The following is a 12,996-nucleotide window of genomic DNA, read 5'->3' as shown; positions in this document are numbered from 1 at the left end:
GAGATGTTTCTTGTTAAGTTAGGATTTTATTGCTATAAACTTCGCTCTGAGAACTGCTTTTGCTTCATCCCATAGGTTTTGGGTCATTGTGTTTTCATTGTCATTTGTTTCGAGGTATTTTTTGATTTCCTCTTTGATTTCTTCATTGATCTCTTGGTTATTAAGTAGTGTGTTCTTTAGCCTTCATGTGTTTGTATTTCTTACAGATTTTTTCCTGTAATTGATATCTAGTCTCATAGCGTTGTGGTTGGAAAAGATACTTGGTATGACTTCAGTTTTTTTTAAATTTACCAAGGCTTGCTTTGTGACCCAAGATATGATCTATCCTGGAGAATGTTACATGAGCACTTGAGAAGAATGTGTGTTCCGTTGTTTTTGGATGGAATGTCCTATAAATATCAATGAAGTCCATCTTGTTTAATGTATCATTTAAAGCTTGTGTTTCCTTATTTATTTTCATTTTGGATGATCTGTCCATGGGTGAAAGTGGGGTGTTAAGTCCCCTACTATGATTGTGTTACTGCTGTTTACCCTTTTTATGGCTGTTAATATTTTCCTTATATATTGAGGTGCTCATATGTTGGGTGCATAAATATTTACAATTGTTATATCTTCTTCTTGGATTGATCCCTTGATCACTATGTAGTGTCCTTCTTTGTCTCTTGTAATAGTCTTTAAAAAAAGTCTATTTTGTCTGATATGAGAATTGCTACTCCAGCTTTCTGTTGTTTTCCATTTGCATGGAATATCTTTTTCCATCCCCTCATTTCAGTCTGTGTGTCCCTAGGTCTGAAGTGGGTCTCTTGTAGACAGCATATGTACCGATCTTTTTTTCGTATCCATTCAGCCAGTCTGTACCTTTTGGTTGGAGCATTTAATCCATTTACATTTAACGTAGTTACTGATATGTATGTTCCTATTACAATTTTCTTAATTGTTTTGGGTTTATTATTGTAGGTCTTTTTCTTCTTTTGTGTTTCATGCCTAGAGAAGTTCCTTTAGCATTTGTTGTAAAGCTGGTTTGGTGGTGCTGAATTCTCTTAGCTTTTGCTTGTCTGTAAAGCTTTTAATTTCTCCATCAAATCTGAATGAGATCCTTGCTGGGTAGAGTAATCTTGGTTGTAGGTTTTTCTCCTTCATCACTTTAAATATGTCCTGACACTCCCTTCTGGCTTGCAGAGTTTCTGCTGAAAGATCAGCAGTTAGCCTTATGGGGATTCCCTTATGTGTTTTTTGTTGTTTTTCCCTTGCTGCTTTTAATATTTTTCTTTGTATTTAATTTTTGATAGTTTGATTAATATGTGTCTTGGCATGTTTCTCCTTGGATTTGTCCTGCATGGGACACTTTGTGCTTCCTGGACTTGATTAACTATTTCCTTTCCCATATTAGGGAAGTTTTCAACCATAATCTCGTCAAATATTTTCTCAGTCCCTTTCTTTTTCTCTTCTTCTTCTGGGCCCCCTATAATTCGAATGTTGGTGCGTTTAAGGTTGTCCCAGAGGTCTCTGAGACTGTCCTCAATTCTTTTCATTCTTTTTTCTTTATTCTGCTCTGCAGTAGTTATTTCCACTATTTTATCTTCCAGGTCACTTATCTGTTCTTCTGTCTCAGTTATTCTGCTATTGATCCCTTCTAGAGAATTTTAAATTTAATTTATTGTGTTGTTCATCGCTGTTTGTTTGCTCTTTAATTCTTCTACGTCCTTGTTAAACGTTTCTTGTATTTTCTCTATTCTATTTCCAAGATTTTGGATCATCTTTATTATCATTATTCCGAATTTTGTTCCAGGTAGACTGCCTATTTCCTCTTCATTTGTTAGGCCTGGTGGGTTTTTGTCTTGCGCCTTCATCTGCTGTGTATTTCTCTGTCTTCTCATTTTGCTTAACTTACTGTGTTTGGGGTCTCCTTTTCGTAAGCTGCAGGTTCGTTGTTCCAGTTGTTTTTTGTGTCTGTCCCCAGGGGCTAAGGTTTTTCAGTGGGTTGTGTGGGCTTCCTGGTGGAGGGGACTGTTGCCCTTGTTCTGGTGGATGAGGCTGGATCTTGTCTTCCTGGTGGGCAGGTCCACGTCTGGTGGTGTGTTTTGGGGTGTCTGTCGCCTTATTATGATTTTAGGCAGCCTCTGTGCTAATGGATGGGGTTGTGTTCCTGTTTTGCTGGTTGTTTGGCATAGCGTGTCCTGCACTGTAGCTTGCTGGTCGTTGAGTGAAGCTGGGTCTTGACGTTGAGATGGAGATCTCTGGGAGTTTTTTGCTGTTTTATATTACGTGGAGCTGGGAGGTCTCTTGTGGACCAGTGTCCTGAAGTTGGGTCTCCCTTGTCAGAGGCAGAGCCCTGACGCCTGGTTGGAGCACCAAGAGCCTGTCCTCCACACGGCTGTTTGAGTGCTGAGGCACTTCTAGTCACCATTCGGACCTTGCACAATTCTCCTTGGGTCTTGATAATTCATATTTTTAAAGCATGATATCAGGAAAAGCACTTGCTTTACGTTACAGATCTGATATACTCTCTTGTCCCATTACATGGTCTCGATAGTAGGAACATATGTACATTGAGGGAGTCTACAGGAGTGCAGCACATTGAAGCTTTTGGACCAAGTCTTATGCGGTGCTCTTATTCCACTCCCAGCCCTGTGTATTGACTATCTAGCCAGAGAAGGTGCTAAAGATAACACAACATATAAATTTGACTTGTTGTCAATTAGCCATTAGGCTTCTGTCTGTAAAACTTGCCAGGAATGATTCAACCAAAAAGAATGCTGAGATTTTCATCTGAGAATTTCCACTCAGACATTAAAAAAAAAAAAAAGTCCATAAAACCTGCATGATTTTATGGCATAAAAGAGATAATCAATTAACTCCAAAGTATCAATAAAACGGTTATATGAATTTTACTGTCGGTCTCTCTCCCTCTCAGATCCTGATTAAAACAACCAAATACATTTAATAATAGGGAAAAACTCACATCAACACTTCTTACTGACAAAAAATTATATTACTGCACCATACAAAAGAAAAATAAAAACATACACTATAGTAAAAAGTATTCACAACAGTTGAAAGCAAAGAATGGGCAATGATATACAACACTCATTTAAATAAAAAGTAGGAATAATAATATTAATGCCAAACAGGAAGAATTCAATGCCCGACGTATTAAATGCACCAACACGATTATATTATTGATGAAGGACACAATCTTCCAAGAAAATATAAATACCAGTATCCCTTTCATAAAAATAACCAAGATTAAAATACTCAAAACATACAGTTGGTGGAAATCTAAGAGAAGTTGAAAGGAACACAATACTAATGGAGTATTTTTATAGTCCTAGGAGTATCAGTAACACACAAATAAAATAATAACCCAGTACACTGCAGAGATTTAGCATTTCTTTCCCAACTCTCATAAAACAATTGCAAAAGGTTGGTTGTATATTGAGCTACAACGGAAATGTCGATACCTTGCAAAGTGCAGCCATTTTAGAGAATATATTCTCTGGCCATAATACAAGAGGGAGATAATAACAAAACAAAATGAACAATGCTCAATAACTTGACCATCCCCCAAGTTTTGTGAGATTGTTATTACTCTTCTTTCTATTTCTGTAGAAGAATTTTTTTTCGTATTCTTTCAGAGAATTTCTTAATCTAAAGCCATTGTCTATGGCCATCACACTGACATCATTTAGTACTTTTCTTCTGTGGTTAATAGCCTCTATACTGTAATTCTTTCCAAATAGCTCTAGTTCTGGTAACACAAGACAATGGGTTAAAATCTGAGCCTGTCACACTTGCATTGAATAGAATGTGCCATTGCCAGTACTAAAATGCCACTTAATTGTATTCCCTTACTTATTCTTATCCATATCCCCATTTTCAAAGCCCTTTTTCACATTCTGACAGTTAAAAATTAAACTGGTAACTTTCTTAAATAATTCTTAGACCAAAAGGAAATATAAATTATATATAAAAAGGTCAGTGGTAAGAATATGACATATCAACATCTATGAGAGATTTCCAAAGTTGCACTCAGAGGAAAATAAATGTCTCTATATGCTTTAAATAGTAAAGGAAAAAAAGGAAAAAATTTAATTTTAAAACTTCATTGAAGAATTTACAAAAAGCATATCAAAAATAAAGCAAGGATTGGCAAACTGTAGTCCACAGGCCACTTTCAGCCGGCCATCTGTTTTTGTAAATAAGGTTTTATTGAAACATAGCTATGCTCATTCATTTTTAAATTGTCTGTGGCTGCTTTTGTGCTACAAGTGTAGAGTTGAGTCATTGTGACAGGGACCATTTGGCCTACAAAGCCATACAGCCCTTTAATGTGCCCTTAATCTAGGGTATGCAAAGGATTATGAAAAATAAAATTATAAACTAATGATTTGGGAAAGAATCTAATTGAGAGATATGTCAATTGTTTTAGCACACAGAAAATTATGCAGTGTTATAAATCCTATTTTGTTAGCATCGTCTCCTACTGAAACATTGAGTAAAAAGCATAATGAAAAAAATACAGATAAATTTCTCACATACAGGTGAAGTATTAAAAGTAAATATTATTAAATCTAGTTCAGCAGTGTGTTTAACTATTAATTACCTGCAGCCAAGTTAAAATCTATTCCAGATGTATAAATTATCAATATTTACTATAAGTAAATATGTCAGTATACCTAATCACATCAAATAGCCCAAAGTGTAGAAGCCATACATTAATCTCAACAGGTATAGAAAAACAGTTGGTCTTTTTTATGATAGAAAAACATTATTCTAGAAATGGGAAAGTATATTCTCAGCATGGCACAAACAGCCAGCATTATTCTCACAGTTAAACATCAGAGATTGTCTTATTAAAGTCATAAATGACATAAGAAAGTCTTCTATTTTCATGAATATTTAAGGAAGAGAGCTTCCAGAAGTTCTAAACAGTGAATAAGACATGAACGATCTGAAAAGAGGAAAACATAAAATTATTATTTTCAGATTATATGATTGTATTTCCTGAAACCAAATAAAATCTGGAAATTAACTGATCTGATCTTTGACCCCATTCAAGTTTCTTCAGTTGGCAAAAGGATTCCATTCGGTTTTACATGTTACATTTACTTGTCGTATCTCTGCATTTTCCTTCAGTTAGGAACAGTTCCACATTCTTTCCTTGTATTTCATACCTTGACAGTTTTGAAAATTATAGATCAGTCATTTCATAGAACATCTGTTAATTTGGGTGTGCCTGTTAGATTCAAGTTATGCATCATTGGCTGAGGTATTTCAGAAATAGTGTTGTATTCTCATTATATCCCCATCCTATCAGAGGCACATATTTTTTCTTTTATTCTGTTACTGGTGGTATTTACCTTTGATAAGTTGGTTAAAATGGTGTTGACCATTCTAAAATTACTACTTTTCCCTTTGTAATTGGTAAGTATTATATTGGGAGGTGCTTTGGAACTATAAAAATATCCTATACTTCATTAACCTTTCAGTTTATTCATCTGTTTATTTATATTGGCATGGATTCATGGCTCTCTATTTTATTCAATGGTTATAATTTGTTTCTATAATTACTTTAATACTCAAATTGTCCCAGTTGGCCAGTGGGAGCCCCTTCAGTTTGGCTTCTGTGTCCCTTTGATGTGTCCCTATCATTCTTTGTGCACTTTTTAACTTTCTGACACAGTGGTATATTCTGGGCTCATCTTGTACTTTTCCTGCCCCAGCAGTAGAATCAGACTTTTTTTTTTTTTTTTTTTTTTAAGGAAACTGGGTTCCTGTAGAATCAGACCTGGGTGCTAGGTGCCCTCATTACTGTTAGGTTATTGCTGCTCCCAGTCTCTTTCTCTCAGTAGAAAGAGCTGCAGAGTTTTTCATGTGTGTATTCACACATATCATCTCTATCCTTTTCATTTCTCCATTTACCATTCTGTCTGAAAACTGTGAGTACATACTGACACCTCCAAGCCAATCCACTATTGCAGAATTCATACTAGTCTCTCCCTTTCTGTATGTGTAACTCCCTTCTCTAAAAATGAAATAAATGGCCCCCATGATCCCTAATTTAATGATATGGCTAATTTCCCTATATGTAACGAATCTCCCATTGCTGCTGCCATCCTCTCCCCAGCGGATCCCTCTTTACCCTACAAGGGCTCTAACACTCTGCACCTGGCGGCCATTCTCCTCACGTCACCTTGCTCTGATGCCCCACGCAGGGATACCCCACCATGTGAAAGCTCTCTTTACCCAGCCTGTGCTCCAACATGCCACAGCAGGCAAGTGACGTTCACTGTCACTATCCTCACCTCACTGGCACTCTGCCTTACCACACCAGGCTGCCCTTGGACAGAGACAGCCTGCTTACCTTGGTTAGGTTCTGCCACCCTGCTCTGGGAAGCCATTTTACATGTTCACCCTCCTCTCTCTCTTGGGCTCAAACATCCTGCTTGGGCCACCTCACATCCCTTCTCCAAAGCAGATGCCTACCTTTCTCGATCCCATCAGTAGCTTTAAAACTGAATTGTTCAGAACGGGAAGAGAAAAAAGGAAGAGAAAGAGGAAAATGACATCATGTTTCTTGAGAGAAGAGAGATTCAAATAAATGAAAATGAAACAGTCAATTTCTCACATATGTAAAGAAACACATTTCCATGGTTTTAAGAGCTTAATATTAAAGAAAAGTCATGGTATAAAATACACCAAAAAATGTGAACATTTTCCTTACATTAGGGCATTAAATGTGTAAAACCAGAGAGCATACATTCAAAATCATGAAAAGTAGAAATCAGAAGGAAAGAGTAGATTGTAAATAACATGTTCCAAATGAAATTATTTGAAGCACTCTTAACAAATCAATAAAAAATGCCCCAATGGTAAAACAGACATAAGTTATGAATAGCAATTCACATACATTTAAACACTTTTTAAAATTTTATATTACAGTTTAGTTGATTTACAACATTGTGTTCATTTCAGGTATACAGCAAAGTGATTCAGTTATACATATATCCATTTTTCAGATTCTTTTCCCATTTAGGTTATTATAAAATATTGAGTAGAGTTCACTGTGCTATACAGTAGGTCCTTGTTGATTATCTATTTTATATATAGTAGAGTGTATATGTTAATACCAAACTCCTAATTTATTGCTCTCCCCCACCTTTCCCCTTTGGTAACCGTAAGTTTGTTTTCAGTGTCTGTGAGTCTGTTTCTGTCTTGTAAATAAGTTCATTTGTATAATTTTTTTAGATTCCACTTGTAAGTGATATGTATGATATTTGTCTTTCTCTGTCTGACTTACTTCACTTAGTAAGATAATCTCTGGGTCCATCCATGTTGCCGAAAATGGCATTATTTAATTATTTTTTATGGCTGAGTAATATTCCATTGTATATATGTACCATATCTTCTTTTTTTTCTGTTCATGTCTTTTTATTTATTTTTTTGCGGTACGCGGGCCTCTCACTGTTCTGGCCTCTCCCATTGCGGAGCACAGGCTCCAGACGCGCAGGCTCAGCGGCCATGGCTCACGGGCCCAGCCGCTCCACGGCATGTGGGATCTTCCCAGACCGGGGCCCAAACCCACGTCCCCTGCATCGGCAGGCGGACTCTCAACCACTGCGCCACCACGGAAGCCCATGTTTTAAAAAAAATTTAATTTTATTTAAAAAAATTTTTTGTACCATATCTTCTCTATCCAATTTCTCTGTCGATGAACATTTAGGTTACTTCCATGTCTTGGCTATTGTAAATAGTGCTGCAGTGAACATTGGGGTGCATGTATCTTTTCAAATTATGGTTTTATGCAGATAAACGCCCAGGAGTGGGATTCCTGGATCATATGGTAGCTCTATTTTTAGTTTTTTTAGTAACCTCCATACTGTTCTCCATAATGGCTGTACCAATTTAAATTCCTGCCAACAATGTGAGAGGGTTCCCTTTACTCCACACCCTCTCCAGCATTTATTGTTTGTAGGGTTTTTGATGATTGCCATCCTGACCAGTGTGAGGTGATTCCTCATTATGTTTTTTTTCTTTATTAAATTTATTTATTTATCTTTGACTGCATTGGGTCTTCATTGCTGTGTGCGGGCTTTCTCCAGTTGCTGTGAGTGGGGGTTGCTTTTTGTTGTGGTGCACGGACTTCTCATTGTGGTGGCTTCTCTTGCGGTGGAGCATGGGCTCTAGGCGCGCAGGCTTCAGTAGTTGTGGCACGTGGACTCAGTAGTTGTGACTTGTGGGCTCTAGAGCACAGGCTCAGTAGTTGTGGCACATGGGCTTAGTTGCTCTGCGGCATGTGGGATCTTCCTGCCTCGAACCTGTGTCCCCTGCATTGGCAGGTGGATTCTTAACCAGTGTGCCACTAGGGAAGTCCCCCTCATTATGTTTTGATTTGCATTTTTCTAATACTCAAGTGATGTTGAGCATCTTTTCATGTGCCTTTTGGCCATCTGTATGTCTTCTTTGGAGAAATGTCTATTTAGATCTTCTGCCCAATTTTTGATTGGGTGGTTTGTTTTTTTTTGATATTGAGCTGTATGACCTGTTTGCATATTTTGGAGATGTATATTTTGGGGATTAATCCCATGTTGGTCACATTGTTTGCAAATATTTTCACCAATTCTGTAGGTTGTCTCTTTGATTTGTTTACAGTTTCCTTTGCCGTGCAAAAGCTTTTGAGTTTAATTAGGTCCCATTTGTGTATTCTTTTTAAAATTTTCATTACCCTAGGAGGTGGGCCCAGAAAGATACTGCTGCAGTTTACGTCAGAGAGTGTTCTGCCTTTGTTTTCATCTAACAGTTTTATAGTATCTGGTCTTACATTTAGGTGTTTAATCCATTTTGAGTTTTTTTTGTTAAAGGTGTTGGAGAATGTTCTACTTTCATTCTTTTACATGTAGTGGCCCAGTTTTACCAGCACCATTTATTGAAGAGACTGTATTTTCTCCACTGTATTACTTGCCTTCTTTGTCATTGATTAATTGACCATAGGCATGTGGGTTTATTTCTGGGGTTCCTGTCCTGTTCCATTGATCTTTAAGTCTGGCTTTGTGCCAGTACCATACAGTTTTGATGACTGTAACTTTATAGTATAGTGTGAAATCAGGGAGCCTGATTCCTCCAGCTCCGTTTTTCTTTCTCAATATTGCTTTGGCTATTTGGAGTCTTTTGTGTTTCCGTACTAATTTCAAGATTTTTTTGTTTCTAGATTTGCAAAAACAGTCATTACTAATTTGATAGAAATTGAATTGAATTTGTAAATTGACTTGGGTGGTATAATCATTTTGACAATGTTGATTCTTCCAATCCAAGAACATTGTATATCTTTCCATCTGTTTGCATCATCTTTGATTTCTTTCATCAGTGTCATAGTTTTTGGAGTACAGGTCATTTGCCACCTTAGGTAAGTTTATTCCTAGATATTTTGTTCTTTTTGATGTGATGGTAAATGGGATTGTTTCCTTTATTTCTCTTTCTGTGCTTTCGTTGTTAGTGTATAGGAATGTAAGAGATTTCTTTGCATTAATTTTGTATCCTGTAACTTTACCAAATTCATTGATGAGCTCTAGTAGTTTTCTGGTAGCATCTTTAGGATTTTCTATGTATAGTATCATGTCATCTACAAACAGTGACAGTTTTACTTCTTTTCCAATTTGTATTCCTTTTATTTCTTTTTCTTCTCTGATTGCTGTAGCTAGGACTTCCAAAACTATGTTGAATGGAAGTGGCAAGAGTGGACATCCTTGTCTTCTTCCTAATCTTAGAGGAAATGATTTCAGGTTTTCACTATTGAGTAAGATGTTACCTGTGGGTTTCTCATATATGACATATATTATGTTATGTTGAGGTAGGTTCCCTCTGTGCCCATTTTTTGAAGAGTTTTTATCATAATGGGTGTTGAATTTTGTCAAAAGCTTTTTCTGCATCTATTGAGATGATCATATGGTTTTTATTCTTCAATTTGTTAATGTGGTGTATCACACTGGTTGATTTGGGGATATTGAGAAATCCTTGCATCCTTGGGATAAATCCCACTTGATCATGGTGTATGATCATTTTAATGTATTGTTGGGGTCAGTTTGCTAGTATTTTATTGAGGATTTTTGCATATGTATTCCATCAGTGATATTGGCCTGTGACTTTCTTTTTTTTTTTTTTTTTTTTGGTAGTATCTTTGCTTTTGGTGTCAAGGTGATGTTGGCCTCATAGAATGAGTCTGGAAATGTTCATTACTCTGCATTTTTTAAAAAAATTGTTTCAGAAGGATAGGTGTTAACTCTTCTCTAAATGTTTGATAGATTTCACCTGTGAAGCCATCTGGTCCTCAACTTTTGCTTGTTGGGAGTTTTTAAATCATACTATCAATTTCAGTAATTGTGATTAGTCTGTTCATATTTTCTATTTCTTCATGGTTCAGTTTTGGAAGGTTGTACCTTTCTAAGAATTTGTCCATTTTTTCTAGGTTGTCAATTTTATTGGCATATAGTTGCTTTTAGTAATCTCTTATGATCTTTTGTATTTCTGTGGTGTCAGTTGCAACTTCTCCTTTGCATTTATGATTTTATTGATTTGAGTTTTTGTTGATGTGTCTGGCTAAAGGTTTATCAATTTTGTTTATCTTTTCAAAGAACCAGCTTTTAGCTCCATTGATCTTTTCTATTGTTTTCTTTGTCTCTATTTCACTTATTTCTGCTCTGATCTTTATGATTTCTTTCCCTCTACTAACTTTGGGTTTTATTTGTTCTTCTTTCTCTGATTGCTTTAGGTGTAAATTTAGTTTTTTACTTGAGATTTTTCTTGTTTCCTGAGATAGGCTTGTATCACTGTAAACTTTCCTTTTGGAAATACTTTTGATGCATCCCATAGATTTTGGATCATTGTGTTTTTGTTTTCATTTGTCTTCAGGTATTTTTTATTTCCTCTCTGATTTCTTCAATGATCCATTGGTTGTTTAGGAACATATTATTTATCCTCCATGTGTTTGTGATTAAAAAAAAAACTTTTGTAGTTGATTTATAGTTTCATAGTATTGTGATTGGAAAACATGGTTGATACGGTTCCTTAAATTTACTGAGGCTTGTTTTCTGGCCTAGCATGTGATCTGTCTTGGATAATGTTCCACATGCACTTGAAAAGAATATGTATTCTGTTGTTTTTGGTTTGAATACTTTATAAATATCCATTAAGTCCATCTGGTGTAACGTGTCATTTAAGGCCTGTGTTTCCTATTGATTTTCTGTCTGTCCATTGATGTAAGTGAGGTGTTAAAATCCCCCACTATTATTGTGTTACTGTTGATTTTTCCTTTTGTTAGCATTTGCCTTATATATTGAGGTGTTGCTATGTTGGCTGCATATATACTTACAATTGTTTTTATCTTTTTGGATTGATCCCTTGATCATTATGTAGGGTCCTTCTTTGTCTCTTATAACAGTCTTTATTTTAAAGTCTGTTTGGTCTGATATGAGTATTGCTACTCCAGCTGTCTTCTGGTTTCCATTTGCATGGTATACCTTTTTCCATCCCCTCACTTTCAGTCTGTATGTGTCCCTAGATCTGAAGTGGGTCTCTTGTACACAGCATATATATGGATCTTTTTTTTGTATCCATTCAGCCAGTCTTTGTCTTTTGGTTGGAGCATTTAATACATTTACATTTAAAATAACTATCGATATGTATGTTCTTATTGCCATTTTGTTAATTGTTTCGGATTTGTTTTTGTAGGTCTTTTTTCTTCCATTCCTCTTGTGTTTTCTTCTCTTGTGAATTGATGACATTCTTTAACGTTGTGTTTGGATTTCTTTTTCGTCTGTATATCCATTGTAGATATTTGGTGTGCAGTTACCATGAGATTTTGATATAGCAGTCTATGTATATATACAAGATTGTTTTAACTTGCTGGTCTCTTAATTTCAAATGCGTTTCCAGTATCCTGCATTTATATCCTCCTCTTTTTACAATTGCTGGTTTTGGTATCATATTTGTGTGTGGATGATTTCCTGCCTTTACGTTTGCCTTTATGGTGGGCTTCCCATTTGTAATTTTCTTTTTTCCATTTGTGACCTTTTCTGCCTAGAGAAGTTCCTTTAGCATTTGTTGTAAAGCTGGTTTGGTGGTGCTGAATTCTCTTAGATTTGCTTGTCTGTAAAGCTTTTGATTTCTCTGTTGAATCTGAACAAGAGCCTTGCTGGGTAGAGTATTCTTGGTTGTAGGTTTTCCCTTTTCATCACTTTGTGCCACTCTCTTCTGGCCTGCAGAATTTCTACTGAAAAATCAGCTGATAATCTTACAGGAATTCCCTTGCATGCTATTTGTTGCTTTTCCCTTGTTGCTTTTAATATTTTCTCTTTGTCTTTATTTTGCATCAATTTGATTAATATGTGTCTCTGCATGTTTCTCCTTGGGTTTATCCTGTATGGGATTTTCTGTGCTTCCTGAACTTGGGTGACTGTTTTCTTTCTCATGTTAGGGAAGTTTTCACCTGTTATCTTTTCAAATATTTTCTCAGGCCCTTTTTCTCTCTCTTCTCCTTCTGGAACCCCTGTAATACGAATGTTGGTGTGTTTAATGTAGTCCCAGAAGTCTCTTAGACTGTCTTCATTTCTTTCCATTCTTTTCTGTTTATTTTTTTCTGTGGCAGTGATGATTTCCACCATTCTGCCTTCCACCTTAATTATCTGTTCTTCTGCTTCAGTTATTCTGCTATTGGTTCCTTCTAGTGTACTCTTCATTTCAGTTCTTGTATTGTTCAACTCTGTTCTTTAAATCTTCTAGCTCTTTGTTAAACATTTCTTGTATCTTCTCAGTCTTTGCCTCCATTCTTTTTCCAAGATCTTTGATCATCTTTACTGTGATTACTCTGAATTATTTTTCAGGTAGATTGCCTATCTCCAGTTCACTTCGTTGTTCTTCTGGGTTTTTATCTTGTTCTTTCGTCTGGAACATAGTCCTCTGCTATCTCATTTTGTCTAACTTAATATATTTGCAGTCTTCATT

The sequence above is a fragment of the Delphinus delphis genome, chromosome 6, assembly GCF_949987515.2.
Source record: "Delphinus delphis chromosome 6, mDelDel1.2, whole genome shotgun sequence".
Lineage (NCBI taxonomy): Eukaryota > Metazoa > Chordata > Mammalia > Artiodactyla > Delphinidae > Delphinus > Delphinus delphis.
The sequence above is the reverse complement of the archived record's forward strand: the minus strand, read 5'-3'. Positions refer to the sequence as shown.